The 22,160-nt window shown below is 40.0% G+C and overlaps 1 protein-coding gene across 22 annotated transcripts in view; it reads right to left on the bottom strand.

The window, feature by feature from the left end:
• Nucleotides 1-22,160, bottom strand: part of FBXO34 (F-box protein 34) — a 114,627-nt gene that overhangs the window by 64,032 nt on the left and 28,435 nt on the right. For 2 of the 22 annotated variants that reach the window (XM_034937589.4, XM_063596225.1), the window contains exons 2-3: nucleotides 5,234-5,400; nucleotides 3,325-3,411 (exon numbers count right to left, since the gene is read on the bottom strand). The exons of 18 other annotated variants lie outside the window; for them this stretch is intronic. The gene's annotated coding sequence lies outside the window, so the exon portion shown is untranslated. The remainder of the gene's footprint in view (nucleotides 1-3,324; nucleotides 3,412-5,233; nucleotides 5,401-22,160) is intronic. 2 more of the 22 variants (XM_034937590.4, XM_034937591.4) reach the window with 2 other exon arrangements.

Genomic DNA, 22,160 nt, shown 5'->3' with positions numbered 1-22,160 from the left:
CTGGCCAACATGGTGAAATCCCATCTCTACAAAAAATATGAAACTTAGCCGGGGGTGGTGGCATTTGGCTGTAATCCCAGCTACTCAGGAGGCTGAGGTGGGAGGATCACTGGAACCCAGGAGGTAGAGGTTGCAGTGAGCTGAAATCCCTCCAGCCTGAGCAACAGAGGGAGACCCTGTCTCCAAAAAAAAAAAAAGAAACATTGCAAGTTGTCTCAGTAAAAGGTCATATGTAACTACTTTGGGCAACGATGCAAGGGAGCCAGGGAATAGAAGGCATCTGTTCTTTGCAGGTGGGGGGTGTGGGACGTGTAAAGCACGTGCCATTTTAAGGCATTTGTGGACAATATCCTTCTGATATTCCTTATATTACAAGATGGCCAAGTATTCCTGATAAGTATCATCTATTTTTTGACAAGTCACTGAATTAAAAAAAAAAAAAAAAAAACGCCCATATCAGCCTTGCTTTTACAAGTAACTCTTATTTTTAAGATTCTTTGACTTTGGAAAGTCCACGTTCTAAAGTCTCTGAATGAAGGAATTCCAAAGCTATCCTTGGTCATTTTCTCTGTGTCCACTGTTTATTTTTTGGTTTTCTCAAAAGATGAATAAAAAAGAAAACTATAACAACATTAATATTTAACCCAAAGGAAAAATATTTTAGTGAACCAGAGGTATTTTTAATTATGATTTAATCCACATTGGTTTCTTTTTACAGCTGACATGTTCCCATTTTATAACAGCCATCTGCTATCTCAACAGTATCCCAGATTTAACAAAAGTTTTAACAAAGACTATGACTATACATTAAAATTATTCAACTTTCTCACCTTAAAACTTTATATATATATTTTAGACGGAGTCTTGCTCTGTCACCCAGGCTGGAGTGCAGTGGCAGATCTCGACTCACTGCAAGCTCCACCTCCCGGGTTCACACCATTCTCCTGCCTCAGCCTCCCGGGTAGCTGGGACTACAGGCGCCCGCTACCACACCCGGCTAATTTTTGTGTGTGTGTATTTTTAGTAGAGACGGGGTTTCACCGTGTTAACCAGGATGGTCTCGATCTCCTGACCTCGTGATCTGCCCGCCTCAGCCTCCCAAAGTGCTGGGATTACAGGCGTGAGCCACCACGCCTGGCCAAAACTTATTTTTTTTAAAGCACCCAGTATTAGCAAAGAGACAGGAAAAAAGAATCTGCTGATATGTTTGGCAAAAAATTCACCCTACCATTTAGCTTTGGGCAGCTAACCACTTTCCCATCTAGGCTGAGAAAGGAGCTTGTCTTGTCTGAGGCTGCTGGTCAAGCACACAATCACCGTCGCCTTGACAAAGTCAACCGCCTGAGCAAGTTTATCATAAACCTATCATAATTCTCCCCAAACCATGCCAATGAGTTCCCTCCTTGCTGGTAGATTTCCTCTTTCAAATGCACGCTTCAGGCAATGCCAAGGTAGGTGCAGGTCTGCTTTGAGAAAAGATTATGGCAAGCATGGCAGTTAAAGGACCTGGATAACCTGAGGCGGTCCAATTGCATACATTTTTTTTTTTTTTCACTTAAGGTGATTTGTTAAATATGCCTTTCAAGGTGATTTAACAGTTGTACTCTTAAAGGAGTTTCCTATGAAAGTTCAGGAAAAATTGGCCAGGTGTGGTGGCTCATGCCTGTAATCCTAGCACTTTAGGAGGCTGAGGCGGGTAGATCACAAGGTCAGGAGATCAAGACCATCCTGGCTAACACGGTGAAACCCCGTCTCTACTAAAAATACAAAAAATTAGCTGGGCGCGGTGGCGGGCACCCATAGTCCCAGCTACTTGGGAGGCTGAGGCAGGAGAATGGCATAAACCCGGGAGGCAGAGCTTGCAGTGAGCCGAGATTGCGCCACTGCACTCCAGCCTGGCGACAGAGCCAGACTCCATCTAAAAAAAGAAAGTTCAGGAAAAATAAATCCTTTCACACACTATATAGAATGTTGGTCCTGTGCATACAATCACATGAAAAAACCTGGACTAATTCTCCTGCCACCCATTCAGGGAAAGAGAATCCCAGGGTTATCACCAAAAATTACAAAGGATTAAAAACAAAACAGCCATTAACCCATACAGAGTCATCATATAAACTGAAAACAACTCAAACACAAACCATAGTGAGGGAAGAAGGACAGAATGGAAAGAAGAACAAAAAGTTGTTGCCAGAAATCCTTTCTATATAAATGCTTAATAAAATTTGGCAACTGGATATTTCTGTATACTGGATTTTTAAAAATAATTACCATCTTCACAACTTTGAAAGAGAAGGTTCACCTAAAAATCGATCACATGTACACTGTATGATAGGTACAGTGTCAAAAGAAACTTGAACAGGTATTTATTTCTTTTAGATACAGCTGTCATTGTCTTGAACCACAAAAATCTTCTTTTAAAAAAAGTGTAAATATGTGCATTCCTCAATAAAGGAATCCAGGAGTTTCTTAAGTGCCTAACAGACCCACATTCCCCCTTCTTAATCCATAGGAATAATAAGGCAAATTTTCCTACTTAAATTGCCACCTTCATATCCTACGACCCTTCTACACTGGCCATCAACAAAACCATCAACAAATAGACAAAGGAGAACTTAGTGGACTGTGAGATGACCTAGTGTGAAATTAAGCACAATGAGAGTCTAACCAACTCAATAACATGAAATCCCATGGAGACAGTCACAAGACTGGAAGACTCAATCTTCCAGTCTTGGATAACAGAGCAATAAATGCCTACTTGAGAGCAAGTGAGATGACCAGGTCACCAGATCCAGCTACTGATGGGCAACTGGAATTGCTGAAGAATTAGAGACAATGGAATACTAATTGTTCCAATTCTCAAGACCAAACAACATGACCTGAAACTATTTTGTGTGTTTTCTTATCTCCTCATACATCCATATAAAAAATATAAAAAACTGATAAAGCCCAGTACAGTAGCTCAGCCTTATAATCCCAAAACTTTGTGAGGACAAGGCAAGAGGATCACTTGAGGCCAGGAGTTTGAGACCAGCCCTGGGTAACATAGCAAGACCCTGTCTCTAAAAATAAAAACAAAAACAAAAACAAAAACAAAAATACAAGTCATGTAGTTGAACAACTACATATAGATGGTTACTTCTTTAAGGAAATGAAAAATACCCCAGAATCAGTAAAAAAAAAAAAAAAAAAAAAAAAAAAAGTTACCGACGGCATATATATATATATACACACACACACATACATAGATATATATATATGACTTGCAAACCAACAGGGGATTGGCTATGCCTATTTAGAACTTAAATTGTTTAAGTTATTTACCTATTTTTGTAAAGAATTATGTCCCAGACTTCCGGTTAAGGATGGTAGACTAAACACATAGCTCTTTGTTGATCCTTCCCCAAAGACCTAGGGAAATGTAAAGACATAAACTCACAGGTCAAAAAGAACTGGAGATTATAGCCATAAACTTTAAAAGCTGAAAAATAAATGAGTAAGAGTTAAAGAACTCAGATAACCCCCAATAAAACCAAACCCTAAGGTAAGCATCAGGGAACATTCTCTTACAAAAGGTTCAGAAATTAGAAGTAGAAGATAAAACAGGAGGGATTAATAGAAAATGTTTCTGAAATGCAATCCAATTCCCATATTCCCTTTCTTACTCTTAGGCAGGCAGGCAAATACCTACCCTTGCAAAAGGCTGAAGATGATCTTTGCAGAGGGTTAAAACAGAGGATTATCTGGACTAGGGATCACGATGTAAGGTGGGACAGTTTAAGTGAACATGTGCATGCCAGATCCCACTCCATGGTGGGTTGGTAAATGTTTACCAGCTGGCTAAAGGAAGGGGGAATGGGGAGAATGAGGGCAGTTGTTTGTAGTATTTGCTGATTCTGCGGTATAAATATCTTACCATGGCAGCTTCAAGCTACTAAATGATGTCACTGAACACAGTTCAGAAGAGATGCACAGTATATATTACTATACAGTATTTCACCATATAAATAGAATAGGAGAGCATCCATAATAACAAAATGTAACAAAACAATTAGAAAGTGATGAGTTTTTAGTATTTATTACCGTTTTTGTTTTGTTTTGTTTTGAGACAGGGTCTCACTCTGTCACCCAGGCTGGAAGTGCAGTGGCACAATCTTGGGTCACTGCAACCTCTGCCTTCCCGGGCTCAAGGCCTTCTCCCACCTCAGCCTCTCAAGTAGCTGGGACCACAGGCATGCACGACCTCGCCTGGCTAATTTTTACATTTATCTTGGCTTTTTATATAACTTATTTAACTACAAATTTGTATAATTTTAAATAATTGTTATATTTAGCAACTGGCTTGCAAAATTTCTGAAAATTTAACAATTGGCTCTGATAAGCTAGTATGAACCAGCTCTAACACACCACTGACCCGAGCCCCCTCTACCCCTTCCCAAAAGGCTGACACAGTAAGGCCTTGACTTCCAGGGAGGGGAAACTGGAAGAGGCTTCTATGGGAAATCTGATCAGCCATTATTCTAAAAGGAGAAACACAGAGATACTGAAAAATCCCCCAGTCTAAATTTGCCAGCCAGATCATCCCCCAGTGAAGCTTAGTTGATAAGCCGTACTTGCATATTCAGAGCTTCTAATCAGTTTTTTTAGAATCTCACTATTGAATATGAGCAAACAGCTAGACATCTCTAGCATAAAAGATAGAGACAAAAACAAGAAAAACAAGTTGGAAAAAAGAGAGCAGGATCAACTTTATAGGCGTGTGACTTGGCCAGTCATGCAGAGCCGTGGACTTTGAGTCTGAAAATCGGTTTAATGCTCTGCTGTTGCCGTCTTGAAATTCTTTTATGGCTTTTTTTTTTCTTTGAGATGTTCCTGCTCTGTTGCCCAGGCTGTAGTGCAGTGGCATGATCTCAGCTCAATGCACCGCAACCACCCAGGTTCAAGTGATCCTCCCACCTCAGCCACCTGAGTAGGTGGGATATAGACATGTGCCACTGTGCTAGGCTTTTTTTTTTTTTTTTTTTTTTGGTAGAGACAGGGTTTTGCCATGTTGCCCAGGCTGGTCTCAAACTCCTGAGCTCCAGGGATTCACCCACCTCTACCTCCCAAAGTGCTGGGATTACAGGTGTGAACCACTACACCCAGCTAATTTTTTTTTTATTTTTGTAGAGACAGGGTTTCACCATTTTGCCCAGTCTGGTCTCGAACTCCTGAGCTCAAGCAATAGACCTACCTTGGCCTCCCAAAGTGCTGGGATTACAGGCGTGAGCCATTGCACCCAGCCTGTAGTGGAATTGTTTAACAAATGCTGAACAAGGGACTCCACATGTTCATCCTGTACTCAGCCCTGCAAATTATGTAGTCAATTCCTGATAGAGACTATGCAGGCAGAAGAAACCTCTGGAGAAAAAGAAATCATTATTATTTTCAGAAATATAAGAGAAAATATTCAAATAAGAAGAGCAGTATGCTACCAAAAAAAAAAAAGAAGACTAAAAGGTGATACAGGGCAAGCACAAGCATGCTTTCTCAGTAGAAATGAAAAGCTGAAAAAAATACAAAGAAATGAAAAACTCAATAGAAAAGGAGAAAAACATTGGAAGACCAGTCCAAAATGTTCAATATCTGAATAACAAGGTTCAAGAGAAAACTAAGGAAGAAAAAAGGAGGGGAGAAAGTCATCAACAAAAGAATGCAAAAGTAGTTGCCAGATTGCAGGGGTTCATAATTACTCACAATGATGGAAAGGATTCATCAAGTACTCAGCATCAAGTACCTCACCACATTAAGGCACATTATTGTGAAATGTCTAATGCTGAGGGACAAAGAAAAGAACTGATAACATGAAAAATCAGGAATCAGAATGGCTTAGGTCTTCAGGAGCAATGCAGGAAGCATAGAAGAAACTAGAGAACAATGGAGCTTCCCTTTAAAATTCCAAAGGAAAATTTTCAAGCTAAATTTTATACCCAACCATACAATCGATTAAGAGTAAGAACAGAGTAAGACATTTTCAGCCTATTAGGATCTCAAAGTTTAACTTACATAAACCCTTTCACACAGGCAACTACTTGGAGAACCTGTTCTGCCAAGATTAAAAACTAAACCAAGAAAGAAGACATGAAATCTAAGAAACAGGTAATCCAATACAAAGAGGTAATGAATATCTCTAAGGTGCTGGTAAAGGGAAGTCCCAGGATAACTGGTATACATAAAACCAGTAGGCAACCAGTCCAGACGGGAACACATCTTCAGGAGTATGAAGATAATAGAATACTTGAAGTGTCTGACTTTCCTGAAAGTAAATAAGGACAAGTTACAATTTGAAATAAATTAGTAAGAAGTTAACAGAAAAGTAAACAATAAAGAAAAATATATTCATGGAAAACCAAAAGTAATAAAGTAAAAGTAGTCACAATTACTACATGGCTTAACTGTGAATCTTTTTTTTTTTTTTTTTTTTTGAGACGGAGTCTCACTCTGTCGCCCAGGCTGGAGTGCAGTGGCGCGATCTCGGCTCACTGCAAGCTCCGCCTCCCGGGTTCACGCCATTCTCCTGCCTCAGCCTCCTGAGTAGCTGGGACTACAGGCGCCCGCTACCACGCCCGGCTAATTTTTTGTATTTTTAGTAGAGACGGGGTTTCACCGTATTAGCCAGGATGGTCTCGATCTCCTGACCTCGTGATCCGCCCGCCTCGGCCTCCCAAAGTGCTGGGATTACAGGCGTGAGCCACCGCGCCCGGCCAACTGTGAATCTTAACATGCACTTTCAGTCTTAATGTGTCAACACTGAATACTAGAATACTAGTCTAAGCAATGTTATAAATACCTATACCAGGGAAATGTGGGGACAAAAACATTCCTGGGGATGAGAAAAAAGAACTAAATCCTCAAGTGCCACAATGGGAAATCAAAAGATACCTGAAGCTGAGAAATCAAGAAATCAGAATATAAGAATGCTGTTAAGAACATGGAGGTAAATGCAAAAATAATAAGCTAAAAGAAAGCCTCCAAGAGGGAGAAGTGGGGGGATGAAGTGGGGGGATGAAGTGGGAGAAAGACTGACGCTTTTCAAAACAAGTCTTAAACAGCTATCAACTAAACTATGCACATTTAATACTTCAATCAAAAACACAATATAAAAGGATAAGAATAGTGATAAAAGTTCAAAACGTTTTAGTTCTTTTTTCAGATTAAATTTTTCCAACAAGGTTTTTTCTTTCATTTGTTGTATTCTCCAATTTTTCTACAACAAAAATTTATTGCTGTATAATCAAAATTTAATATTATCATCTATCATTTTATACATACCTGTTACTACTGTCTGATATTCAAAATCATCTGTAACTCCCTTATTTTCAGCTGTTCCTATGTCATATGATACCCAATCCATTCCCAGGGAACAGACTCAAGGGGAGACAAAACATTTATGTGATACCCAATCTGGCACACCTCAGGAAGATAGCAGCTTCCCTTCCGGGAGGTAGCTCAGCAGTTTACACCAAGGTGTGTATTTGGGTAACTATCTCACATTAGGTTTCCCCCTGCAAGGCTACAGTCTGTCAAAGCACTGTTAAGACCGTTTCCACTTAAGTTGTGAGAAACTGATAAACACAATAAACTCTAGAATGTGCCCTAAGGTGGCAACAAAATCCTTTTTTTTTTTCATATCTTTATTATTCCCAACACTAAATTACAGGTTTTCAGGGCTGGGCATTGTGGCTCATGCCTGTAATCCCAACACTTTGGGAGGCCTAATTGGAAGGATCACTTGAGCCTAGGAGTTCCAGACCACCCTGGGCAAAAAAGGGAGACCTCAGCTCTCAAAAAAATTAAAATAAAAAATAAAATTGCCAGGGATGGTGGCATGCCTGTGGTCTTAGCTGCCTGTGAGGCTGAGTTAGGAGGATCACTTTGAGCCAGGAAGGTCGAGGCTGCAGTAAGTTGTGATCATGCCACTGCACTCCAGCCTGCATGCCAGAGCAAGACCCTGTCTCACACACACACAGTTTCTAGTATATGTGATATCATTAGGCTTTGTGTCCCCAGCCAAATCACATCTTGAATTATAATCCCCATAATCTCCGCATGTCAAGGGAGGGAGCAGATGGAGGTAAATGAATCATGGTGGGGGTGGTTTCCCCCATGCTGTTCTAATGACAGTGAGGTCAGTTCTCACGAGATCTGATGGTTTTGTAAGTGTTTGGTAGCTCCTCCTGCGTTCATTCTCCCAACAGCCACATTGTGAAGAAGGTGTCTGCTTCTTCACCTTGTGCCATGATGGTAAGTTTCCTGTGTTCGCCCAGCCATGTGAAACTGTGAGTCAATTAAACCTCTTTCCTTTATAAATTACCCAGTTTCAGGCAGTTTTTTTTACAGCAATGTGAGAACAGACTAATACAGTAAATTGATATCAAGAGTGGGGCACTGCTATAAAAATACCAGACAATGTGGAAGCAATTTTGGAACTGGGTAACAGGCAAAGGTTGCAACAATTTGGAGGACTCAGAAGAAGACATGAAGATGTGGGAAAGTTTGGAACTTCCTAGAAACTTGCTGAATGGCTCTGACCAAAATGCTGATAGTGACATGGACAATGAAGTCCAGGATGAGGTGGTCTCAGATGAAGAGGAGGACTTATTGAGAACTGGAATAAAGGTGACTCTCAGTATGTTTTAGCCAAGAAACTGGTAACATTTTGCCCCTACCTTAGAGATCTGTGGAACTTTGAACTTGAGACAGATGATTTAGAGTATCTCGTAGAAGAAATGTTTACGCCGCAAAGCTTAGGAGGTGACTTGGATGCTCTTAAAAGCATTCAGTTTTAAGCATTCACAAAGAGATGGTTTGGAATTGGAACTTAAGTTTAAAAAGCAAGCAGAGCATAAAAGTTTGGAAAATTTGCAGCCTGATGATGTGACAGAAAAGAAAAAACCACTTTCTGAGGAGAAATTCAAGCCAGCTACAAAAATTTGCATAAGTAACAAGGAGCCAAATGTTAATTGCTAAGATGATGGGGAAAATGTCTCCAGGGCATGCCAGAGGTCTTCACAGCAGCCCCATCCCATCACAGGCCTGGAGGCCCAGGATGAAAAAATGGTTTCCTGGGCCAGGCCCACAGCCTTGCTGCTTTGTGCAGTCTCAAGACTTGGTGCCTCGCATCCCCACTGGGGTGAAAATGGAGCAACGTACAGCTCAGGCCATTACTTCAGAGGGTGCAAGCCCCAAGCCTTGGCAGCTTACACATGGTGTTGGGCCTGCAGGTGCACGGAAGTCAAGAATTGAGGTTTGAGAACCTCCACCTAGATTTCAGAGGATGTATGGAAACATCTGGATGATCAGGCAGAAGTTTGCTGCAGGGTGGAGCCCTCATGGAGAACCTCTGCTAGGGCAATGCGGAAGGGACATGTGGGGTCGAAGCCCCCAGAGTCTCCACTGGGGTACTGCCTAGTGGAGCTGTGAGAAGAGGGCCACCATCCTCCAGACCCCAGAATGGTAGGGCCACTGACAGCTTGCACCGTGCTTCTAGAAAAGCCACAGATACTCAAGGCCAGCCCGTGAAAGCCTCTGGGAAGGGGGCTATACCCTGAAGAGCCACAGGTGGAGCTGCCCAAGGCCATGGGAGCCTAAATCTTGCATCAGTGTGACCTGGATGTGAGACATGGAGATCATTTTGGAACTTTAAGGTTTTTGTTTGTTTGTTTGGAGACAAAGTCTCACACTGTGTCTCCCAGGCTGGAGTGCAGTGGTGTGATCTCAGCTCACTGCAACCTCCACCTCCCAGGTTCAAGTGATTCTCCTGACTCAGCCTCCCAAGTAGCTAGGATTACAAGCGCATGCCACCACACGCAGCTAATTTTTGTATTTTTAATAGAAACGGAGTTTCACCATGTTGGTCAGGCTGGTCTCAAACGCCTGACCTCGTGATCTGCCTGCCTCAGCCTCCCAAAGTGCTGGGGATTACAGACGTGAGCCACTGCACCTGGCCAGAACTTTAAGATTTAATGAATAATTAGCTGCGTATGGTGGTGGGCACCTGTAATCTCAGCTACTTGGGAGGCTAAGGCAGGAGAATTGCTTGAACCCAGGAGGTGGAGGTTGCAGTGAGCTGAGATTATGCCACTGCACTCCAGCCTGGGCAACAAGACCAAAACTCCCTCTCAGAAAAACAAACAACAAAATAAAACAAAGGATTTAATGACTGCCCAGCCAGATTTTGGACTTACATGGGACCTGCAGGCCCTTTGTTTGGGCTAATTTCTCTCACTTGGAACAGGAACATTTACCCAATGCCTGTATCCGATCCACTGTATCTTGGAAGTAACTAACTTGCTTTTGATTTTACAGGCTGCTAGGCGGAAGGGACTTGCCTCATCTCACATGACACTTTGGACTTGGACTTTAGAGTTAATGCTGGAGTGAATTAAGACTTTGGGGGGCTGCTGGGAAGGCATGATTGGCTTTGAAATGTGAAAGGGACATGAGATTAGGAAGGGCCAGGAACACAATGATATGGTTGGGCTTTGTGTTCCCACCCGACTCTTATCTTGAATTATAATCCCCATAATCCCCACATGTCAAGGAAGAGAGCAGGTGGAAGTAACAATCATGGGGCAGTTTCTCCCATGCTGTTCTCCTGTTAGTGAATGAATTATCACGAGATCTGATGGTTTTGTGTTTGCTAGTTCCTCCTGTGTTCCTTCTCCCTCCTGCCACATTGTGAAGAAAGTATCTGCTTCACCTTCCACCACTGAGTTTCCTGAGTCCTCCCAAGTCATGTGGAACTGTTAGTCAATTAAACCTCTTTCCTTTATAAATTACAGTCTCAGGCAGTTTTTTTGCAGCAGTGTGAACTAATACAATATGTAAATTGCAACATGCAGTATATTGTTTTAATGCAATCAAACAGCATTTGTTCTTATTTTGTCTTTATATATGTCAGGTTGGATGTTTTTTTTTTTTTCCTTGCAGTGATAGGTTGACTCTTATGTAGCTACAAAAGTTAGTGTGGTCAGAGTTTATAAAACAGTTCAGATAAGAAAACGCTATCACCTCTTGTGTTTACCTCCAAACTGGATGATGGTCATCATAGGATGTTTAAGAAATTTGCTTAGCAAAGAGAATTGAGGCAATCTGCAAATAGATATAGTCCAGCCAAGGCAGATACACATGTTTTCACTTACTCCCTTAAGAGTGATTTGATTTGTATGGATTTGGTATAGAATCACTTCTGGATTTAAGGAAAACTAAACAAGGTTTTACAGCTTATTATGTTGGCAGGCAGTCAGGCAGGCACGAAGAAACCCTAATCTAAAAGATTCCTTTTACACTTAAAATTGAGGTAGGACAGACATACCTGAAGGCATAGTCTACATTTCTCATCTTCATTCTTCCTAATGAGGCCAAAAATTATCCTGTCTCCATTATTAATCAGTAAATCCTGGTTTGGTGGTGTGACCTGCAGATCCATGAGCACTCCCCACTTCCACTCTAACACCAGTAAAATACTCTCCTGGCATGAAATGCTACTTGAATTTTTCTCTCAACTGGCAACAAAAGTAACCTGCTACTAGCATTTCTCTTTTTCTCAAAGCCAAATTAAATTTTGCCAATTTACACAGAGAACAAACATACTTCCACATTAATAGCTATTACCAACTTGGTCTTATTCAAACCTTTATGTTCACACTCCAGTACTTTAGGTAAACAGTACTAATCTCTTCTCCATTCTAGATAGCTCACAGGCTTCAAGGAAGTTCATCTGGTTTCTTGCTACCTCCATCCATCCCCATCTCAACCTTCCCAAAAAAGCAACTCAAGTTTTTTGTTTTGTTTTTGAAACAGCTTACTTTTTCCATCCTGAGTTTTCCCAAACTATTTCAGGGTTCTGACAATTCTGCCTGTGACTAAGTCTTCTCCTGGGAATAGCTGCCTCATTATCACTATTAAAAACAGTCACTCCTAATACTGACTGATAAGGATCAGAAAACTCATTGTAACTCAATGCAAATCCCACCCTACCCAATCTAAAGATAAATGCATTACGAATGGAATAACAGGCTCACCAAAGGACAGAACTCCAGTGGTCTTTGTGTCACAATGAAGCTACTGAGTTTTGTATGTATTTCTAATTATTACAAATATGAAGAAATTATTACCATTTCTTCCCTCATAACCAGTTAGTATGTAAATTACTAACAGTCAAGCAAGCAAAAAAATTAAAAACAGACACACAAAAACTCAGCAGTGAATGCACTAATATTTTTAAAGTAATGCAGCCTTCCAACTGATTTTCTGTTTCAGAAATAATTTTATGCAGTACATGTGTTGTGTGGGTAACTTTTGTTCTTGGCAAGCTAGTCCTCCTGCTTGAAAAATCAGGTAAGTTTAAATAAGAGGTCTTCTCCTAACCCCTCAAATGGAACAACTGCTTAGAAGCTTAATTCTTGCAAAAAGGATATCCAAATAATCATAAATTTATTTTTATCATCATTTTGCTCTATCTAGCTTGCTCAGTACTAGAGGAATGTGACACAATCATAGCCCATCATTCTGGAAACCTGAGACATTGCTGTAGAGACATCTCCCCCATCCACACACCGCCACACTCCTGCAAAAAAACCAGCAGTGTCCAAAAAGTTTTTTTCACATCAACCTTGGCCATTTTGTATTCATAGGAATATTTAACTTTGTTCCATAAACTCTTCTGGAAGTGTGTAAAGACTATAAACTCCCATAATACTTTTTTGAAGCAAAAAGTGTGTATACCCACACACACAGAATACCAATTATATTAAAATACAGTTAAAATAGTTTCAAAAACTAATGATATTAAATACACGTTTGTCTTTTTAACATATTAAATAAGCTCTAATAACAAGTCTACTAGTTACCATAATTTCCAAATTGTGATCAACACAAACGATATTTTCATGATGTCTGCAAGAACTACACTGTAATAAGAAAATAGCTGTGATTTCTGTTGATGACAAAATCACAGGTACTGGTAGTACTGCAGCGGTTAGAAAGAAATGCTACATTTCAGTCAGAGACCAGCAAAAATAAGTAACTTTTTTCTCAAATTCACAGACCTCTGAAGCTTTTAAACCATAATCATTCTCAAGCATTTAAAGAGGTACTGAGATCTCTTGGTTCAAACTCTTCATTTTAAAGATGAGGGAATTAAGAAGGAATTTGATGATATTGCTTGCCTAGAGTATCTTGATTCCAAATCAGGAATCACTGGGTATTGTTTACAGTAAACCACTGTTTTCTTCTGAAAATCTGAACCTCAAATCTAGCAATACTTGGCAGTTACAATAGAGAGTAAAGAACAATATACTTCAAGGTAAGGAAACCTATTATAGTTTCTATGTGAACCTCAGTTTCATCATCTGTAAAATAAAGATAATTAACCCGACTATGGAAGAACCTTAACATGAAAACCAAATTTTAAAATCCATGTTACGTACTACAGCGAGGCAAGGCTGTTAATAAATTACATGAGAAATTGGACAAGTTATTCTTTTTCCTTAGTGTACTTTTAGTATCATCAAATACTGATTTATTTCATACATTAAATACCTTTAAAACTATCCAGTAGATCTCCTGAAGAACAAACTGACTTTAGTAATAAGCCTCTTCAAATGAAAAATATGTTTAGAACAAAAAACTAGCTTTGAGTCAGATATGTGCCTGTAATAAAATATATGCCTGCAACTCTATGCAAAATGTTTGTTTTCTCTGACCCTCTGTATTAGTCTGTTCTCGCACTACTAATCACAATCATAGCAGGTGAATGAGGTGCAAAGTCACGTCTTACATGGCAACAGGCAAGAGAGCTTGTGCAGGAGAATCCCATTTATAAAACCATCAGATCTGGTGAGACTTATTACCACGAGGAGAACAGTATGGGAGAAACCTGCCCTCATGATTCAATTATCTCCACCTGGCCCTACCCTTGACACATGGGGATTATTACAATTCAAGGTGAGATTTGGGTGGGGGCACAGCCAAACCATTTCATCCTCCATTTCTGAATCAGTAAAATGGGAATAAATGCTAACAGTCACATGAGAGCATGAAGGTCATTAAATGTCAGTCCCCTTCTCTTAAAAGGTATCCATGACAAATATATAATTTAGAGGTAACCTCCTAAAGCAACAAGGAAACTTTTCTAATTTTTGCATTATATTTACTTTTTCCTCCATCACTTGATAAAGTTATTTTAAATCAGAATCAAGTAGGACACAAAAAAACCTTTGCTCATGTCAGTAGGTTATCTCTCAGCAACTTAAACACTCAAATCGCCAGCCATTCTTTCTACCTTGTTTATAAAGAAATTACAAGGTAAAGAGCTGCAGTGAAGTAAAGGGATTATAACCAAATTTCTAAACCAGACAGAAGTAAATAAACATTTGGAGGACAAGAGTCACACAAAATAATTTAACAGCTTAAGTGTTTAATCACAGAAGTGGGGGAAAAAATGCCAACAGCAGCAAGGCCACTCACCTTCTTCCCACACATTGTTTTGCCTGCCTCCACGAAAAGAATTCAAAGAGGTCCGCTTAAAGTTACAGTGACAAATATGCAAACACATTTTAGTTGACTATAAAAACATACTGAAAATACAGTAGGTAGTCCAGAGAACACAAAAGGCTAGTAGTACAAAGCAGATCTGCTAAACAGAGGGGCGGAAAAAAGAACCATTATCTGTCATGCCCTCCTGTCACACCCTTTTATTTGTAGCCATAACTGCAAGCTGTTTTAAAGACAATGGCAATGTGATTAAGGGTACCTTCATGCTGTGCCAAAGCACATATACATAGCAATTCAGAACAATCAGTCTTACTTTCATGAGAGCAAAGGGTGCAGCCAAATGAAATGGGTGGATACCATATTAAACAATCTCGGAATTAGCTAATAGGATATAGGAAAAAATGATTCCAATGCAGATGCTAAGTTCCCTTCCTCCTTTACACAATAAAAATTTTTATTATTTGAAAAGCACTACTTGAGAAAGGTTTCCATTTAGTAAGACCTAAATATGGCCTGTTTTTTGTTTTGTTTTGTTTTTTTTGAGATGGAGTCTCGCTTTGTCACCCAGGCTGAACTGCCGTGATGCAATCTCAGCTCACTGCAACCTCCACCTCCCAGGTTCAAGTAATTCTCCTGCCTCAGCCTCCCGAACAGCTGGGATTACAGGCGTGTGCCACCACGTCTGGCTAGTTTTTGTATTTTTAGTAGAGACAGGGTTTCGCCATGTTGGCCAGGCTGGTCTCCATCTCCTGACCTCAAGTGATCTGCCCCCTCGGCCTCCTAAAGTGCTGGGATTACAGGCGTGAGCCACCACACCCAGCCAGCCTGTTTTTAAACAAAAGTTTGAAAGACCACGTACCATTTCCTTGTATAATTTGTTAACTTAAAATATATGCACTGGATACTGGATTTGACATCATGTAATTTTCAAAATGACGCTGTGTAGAAATGACTTTAGTGGAAAACTTTAAAAACATATAAGCATTGCAACTCTAAAGAAAACCACTTGTTTCACAAACAATAAAAGTGCAAACTGAATGAAGCCAACAAGTAACAACATAAAGGCTAATGTGTGGTTTGTTGTGGGTTTCTACTGCTTTTATTCCTTAGGAAACAAATTACTCTCTCATATGGTTTCCCTGACTCCATTTTCCCTAATCATAATGAAGTCCAAAACATTAAGCAATTAAGCAACTTTTTGGAAGTTTAGTGTTCACATAACTCAACTTCATGGCTTACTACAAGCTGAGCATAAACTCAAATTGTTTTTAATGACTGGGAAAAGAGGAGGACTATGTATTATATACACGCACACATATTTAAGTAGGCCTTTAAGCTAGAATGTAAAGTTCAGTTGATCAAACACTGAACTATTTTACTACTAGACCACACAGGTTTAAAATGTGATACTTTGTCATTGTGGCTCTGTTGACAGGCTTCAGAGCAAAAATCAGAAAGGAGATGAAAAACCAGCCTCAACAATGATAAATCATGACTTTACAGCCAAATCAGTGTAGCCTTATACATAGATACAGTACTTGCAGTAACCGGGAGAAATGTGCGGGATAAAATTCAGATCGGGAAAAATCCTGCTATTGAGCTAATTCAGTAAAAATTGTTATAACGTAATTTTATTGCTGACTTTCCCCCTCACCTGTACGACTCCTGTTGTAGAGGCTTTAAGACTTTTTTTTTTTTTTTTTTTTGAGGAGTGCAGTGGCACGATCTCGGCTCACTACAACCACTGCCTCCTGGGTTGAAGCTATTCTGCCTCAGCCTCCCGAGTAGCTGGGGACTACAGACACGCACTACCACACCTGGCTAATTTTTGTATTTTTTGGTGGAAATGGGGTTTCACCATGTTGACCAGGCTGGTCTCGAACTCCTGACCTCAAGTGATCCACTCGCCTCAGCCACCACGCACCACACCCGGACTAAGACTTCTTTTTTTTTTTTTTTTTTTTTTTTTGAGATGCAGTCCCACTCTGTCACCAGGCTGGAGTGCAGTGGTGCAATCTTGGCTCACTGCAACCCCCACCTCCCGGGTTCAAGTGATTATTCCCCTGCCTCAGCCTCCTGAGTAGCTGGGACTACAGGTGCGCACCACCATGCCCAGCTAATTTTTTTTTATTTTAGTAGAGACAGGGTTTCACCCATGTTGGCCAGGATGGTCTCAATCTCCTGACCTCATGATCCACCCGCCTTGACCACCTGAAGTGTTGGGATTATAGGCATGAGCCATCAGGCCCGGCCAAGACTCATTTTTGAAATAGTCTTTTTCAGTTGCAATTCCAATCACTAATTAGGATTTTTATTTGAGGTTAGTTAAATGCTGGTGTGAGAGAAATCTATTGCTCAAACTAAACTGAAAGGGAAGTTGATTAAAAGGGAGTTCAGCAACTCCTGCCCTAATGTACTCTAAGAATAGGAACAGACTATGATAATTTTCACCAAAAAGTACAAAAACAAAATAGGTTAAAAACACATTTTAAATCTTTTTAAAAAAGATTTTGAAAAACCAAACCTGTTTCATAGAGCTCCAAACCTAGAAAGATTATTACAATAAAAATGGGCTAGGCTGGGTTGGGCACAATGGCTCAAGCCTATAATCAACACTTTGGGAGGCTGAGGCGGGAGGATCACTTGAGGCCAGGAGTTCGAGACCAGCCTGGAAAACACAGCAAGCCCTCATCTCTACTAAAAATGTAAAAATTAGCTGGGCACAGTGGTATGTACTTGTGGTCCCAGCTACTCCAGAGGCTGAGGCAGAGGATCACCTGAGCCCAGGAGTTTGACCTTGCAATGAGCTAAGATCATCTCACTGCACTCCAGCCTGAGTGACAGAGCAAGACCTTGTCTCAAAAATGGAAAAGCAGGGTGAGGGACTGGCTGGCTGCTATGGCTCATGCCTATAATCCAAGCATTCTGAGGCTGGAGAGGGAGGACTGCTTGAGGCCAGGAGTTTTATACCAGCCCGGGCAACATAGTGAGATCCTGTCTCTATAAAAAATCTTAAAAATTAAAAAAAAAGTAAAAGAGAAAGATTTTCAAGGATGAGAATAACCATGATGGTGTTAACGAGTTAAGGAGCTGGTGTTTCAAGTACTGAAAATAATCTGCTATTCCTAACATAAAAAGTACAGCACTCAATACATGGTAGAGTTTTTACTGTTTTTAATTATAGAAATGAGGTTACCATAGTAAAAGCTAAAATCACAAGCATAAACATAGACTTAGAGCTAGTTTCATTAGAATTAAGATATATGCTAACTCATACTAAACAATTTCATCACTTTAACTGCACACATGTCACTGTAACTAAGCAATAAATCCAAACACTATTCTTTCCCTGTTATCAGATGGCTTATTTCTGATGTAAAATCACTATTACAAGGGACACAAAACAGAGGGCTTCCCAGTAAGTCTGGTGAAACATTCTTTACGTCAGTCCCAGAAGAACCATATAAATCACAGTAATCAAGGGGAACTGAAATTGACTCTCTATTCACCTCCCTTGCATCTGGACACTCTCATTTCTTCTTAGGCAGTAACATGGTCCTGGTACACATGGCTTCCTGGCCTCCACACTCACAACACTTGTCTGAACCTGCTGAGTTCATAACATCATTCTCCCTCTTTCACAAAAGTTTCTATTTTTATTAAGGGGGAGTGGGAAGCAAAATGAGGAAGAAGGAAATAAAGGGTTTTTTTTTTTAAAAAGAAAGATAAGTATGTTCCCATAAATTCCCAAAAACTTTACAACTATTAAAAAAAAAAAAAAAAAAAAAAGATAAGAATGGGAGAGGGGAGTTGTCCTAACTACCAAATTCTACTTTGTGATACTTGATAAAAGTTGGTCTACTTAGTAAATTATGATATCATGACCTTAGATATACCCATTTACACATATAAGACTCTCACTCCTCCCAAAATTTTTAAAGCAAAATAGCATCTTAAGTCCTATAAAGCCTGGATTCTGCCCTAAGAGAAGCTACATCTTAGTTCTATGGCCTTGAGCATGTCACTATTTCTGAGTCTGACATTTCACAGAGTTGTGATGAGGATTAGATTACTTAGCAGAGTATCCAGCTGATACTATAATTATGCAGGTTCACTCTGTCTACTTTGTTCAAAGCAAATCAAAATTAGTGCTCCTTCTTGCATCATCTTTTTTCACAGCTGACAGTTCTTATAATGATGCTAACACACAGGGAGGCACTCAAAATTTAAAGAATAGCCTATGCTAAAAAAAAAAAAAAAAAAAGGCCTGTAAAGAGAAATTAATGCACATTAAAACGCACTATTCTGTTTTCAGAATTTATTCCAGAAAGAGAAACTATCTTTGCCTAAATTAAAGATCTTTAGGGGGCAAAACACTGCTGGCAAGACTTGCTCACCTCAGTAGTATTCAATCCCATGATCGGCTGACAAGCCCTGACAACTGTTAGCCTCTTTACTACTTCCACTATTCACCAAAAAAGGAAACACATCTAGTTCAAACCAAAGGCAAGTCCCTAATTCTTTGCTGCATTTGCCCCAAAACTACTTACATTAGTTTTTAAACGATTTTCCAAAGAAGAAAAGAGAATTTCTTAGTCTTTAACCAATTCTTCTCTAAACCCAAGAAACATCATAAAACTTGTTTCTGTATCTAGTAAGTAAGCACTTAGCACTACTTTCTAATTATAAAGCCTACTCTAGCCAGAGTCTGTGAGTAAAATAGCTACTAAAGGGAGTTTAAAAGGCTTGAAAAGACTCCTGTATCTCCATACTTCCCTGCCCCCAAACAAGATAATACGGGCCAAGTGCAGTGGCTCACACCAGTAATCCTAGCACTTTGGGAAGCCAAAGCAGGAGGACTGCCTGAGGCCAGGCATTCCACACCAACCTGAGCAACATGGTGAGACCCTGCCTCAATTTAAAAAAAAAAAAAAAAGAGGCTACAGAGTCACTTGATGAGAACAAGGTTATTTAAAAATTTCTATGCTATTAACTGTCTAACATCATACAAACTTTGTACACAACCAGGCGAGGTAAACTAACAGATGACAATTATCCCAGGTCCAAATCTACCTATCTACCTATCTCTATATAGCTGACAGAGAAACATATTCCAAAAAATCACCTCCATGTAATGTCCTGCTATTCAAACCTAGAAGTTCAGATGGAATACTCCTATCAGTAAACTGTTTTGAGGTCTCATAAAAGAAACTATCACTTAAGGAGCCAGGACTGCTGCTTTATTTTTGTTCTCAATCGACTTTACACATGTAACTTTGCAACCAGTTTGCCTTTCCTTGCTGCTAGAGCTACATTTGCATCTTTTGGAGAGTCTCCTTATTTGGTCCCAGTTCCCTATGGCCTCTGATCTGCCACTCTGCCTTGCTGGTAATCCAATTATCATTCTTCCTATATGCTTAGAACTGATCTAATGCCTATCTGCTGAATTGTACTATCTGCCAGACAGGGACCAGAGGAGTAGGCATGGGGAGAGGGGCCAAGAAAAAGTAGACTGTGGTATGGTACACATGACATGACTCATCTGTTTTAACTGTTCCATAACCTGTCCTGACCAAGTGGCTCAGATAATACTGCCTGGCTCACTCTGACAGACTTGTTCTTGATCCCAATCAAACCCATTACACGGGGCATGACATCCCTGGCCACATGCCTTATACCTAAAACTGTCTACTGAAGAGAACAGAGTTTCACAATTAATTATGGACATACTTATAGAAAAGGAAATTAACATTCAAGTCTCCTCCCTAGATACTTTCTCACTCAAGACCTACCAAAGGCCACTGATATAAATACAGCAATGCCCTCATTTTACAGATGAGAAAACTATGGTACTTCACTATCTTCCTGTTTAAGAAAATAAACCTAACAATACTAGATGCTGTATAATGTTAACAAAGAAGTTTTTCTTTTTTTTTTTTTTTTTTGAGACAGGGTCTCACTTTGTCACCCAGGCTAGAGTGCAGTGGCACAATCACAGTTCACGGAGACTTGACCTCCTGGGCTCAGGTGATCCTCCCACCTCAGCCTCCCAAGTAGCTAGGAATACAGGCACATGCCACCACACCTGGCTAATTTTTGAATTTCTGTTGAGATGGAGGTCTCACTGTGTTGCCCAGGCTGGTTTCAAACTCCTGGAGACAACCAATCCTCCCCTCCTGGCCTCCCAAAGTGCTGTGATTACAGGCATGAGCCACCGTGCCCAGCCAAGAACACTCTTTTTAACATTGTCCTACAGAGCTGATTTTTCTTGTTCGTTCTATGAAAAGTAGTCCACTGTAGTAACAAGGAATTTGGTTTACAACTTCTAATTCACTGTCATTTCACCTTACAAATTCTCCTTTACCAAAAAGAAAACACCACATCTTAGTGACTGGCACCATGTGCTTTTGTAGTATTTAAATCAAATTCTAAAATTTACAAAAGAATAACCTTAGTATATTCAGAATTACAAGAACATTTAGTATGCTCATTGGGATATAAGGCTTAATAAAAACACATCATTCATTCTAGACCGAATAATTCCTTCTGGGGAAGATACCTAAAATACTGTGTGGGAAAATGACCGACATTTCATTACACAGACTTTTGAACTGTTTTAAATTTTACCATGTGCATATATATTATATGCTAAGCACACCTCTAGATTCAATCACCAATTTACAGGAAATACAGGACATAAGAAAGTGTTGAACTGAGCCACAGATGTAATCATTAAAATCCAGACTCTGAGAAACACTAGAACAAATAACGTGGTTTCTTTTTTTTGAGACGGAGTCTCGCTCTGTCGCCCAGGCTGGAGTGCAGTGTCACAATCTCAGCTCACTGCAACCTCCGCCTCCCGGATTCAAGTGATTCTTCTGCCTCAGCCTCCCGAGTAGCTGGGACTACAGATGCGTGCCACCAGGTCTGGCTAATTTTTGTAATTTTTTGTAGTAGAGACAGGGTTTCACCACATTGGCCACGCTGGTCTGGAACTCCTGACCTCGTGATCCACCCGCCTTGGCCTCCCAAAGTGCTGGGATTGCAGGCGTGAGCCACCTCGCCCGGCCACAACGTGGTTTCTTGAACAAAAAACATTACCAAAGAGAGGTAGTAAAATGGACTATAGACTAAAGCCTAAAAATGGACTATAAAGGGTTAGACTTAAAGGTCATTACCAACTGCAAGGTAGAGACTTTATATGGATCCTGATTCAAACCATTACTAAAAAACTATGACATCTGAGACAAATGGAAATTTGAATACTAGATACTTGAAGATATTAAAGAATGAAGGGGTGATAATGGTATTGTGGATATATACATATGCAGATATAGTCTGTATCTTTAAAAGACAAGGATTCTTTAACATCAGTTATATATATGAGTTATACATGTATATGTAACTCATGTTAAAGAATCCTTATCCATACATAAATATATACACACATACACACTAATTTTAAAGAATCCTTTCCCTCTTTCAAAGATACAGACTAGACTGCCAATGAAATAATATCCACTCTGGAATTTGCCTGAGAATAATTCAGGAGGGGGAAGTTGGAGGGGAACAGTTCAACCAAACTTGGGCATGATTTGATAATTTCCCCTCCTACATGAGTA

The sequence above is a fragment of the Pan paniscus genome, chromosome 15, assembly GCF_029289425.2.
Source record: "Pan paniscus chromosome 15, NHGRI_mPanPan1-v2.0_pri, whole genome shotgun sequence".
NCBI lineage: Eukaryota > Metazoa > Chordata > Mammalia > Primates > Hominidae > Pan > Pan paniscus.
This window is presented reverse-complemented; position numbering and strand designations above follow the sequence as displayed.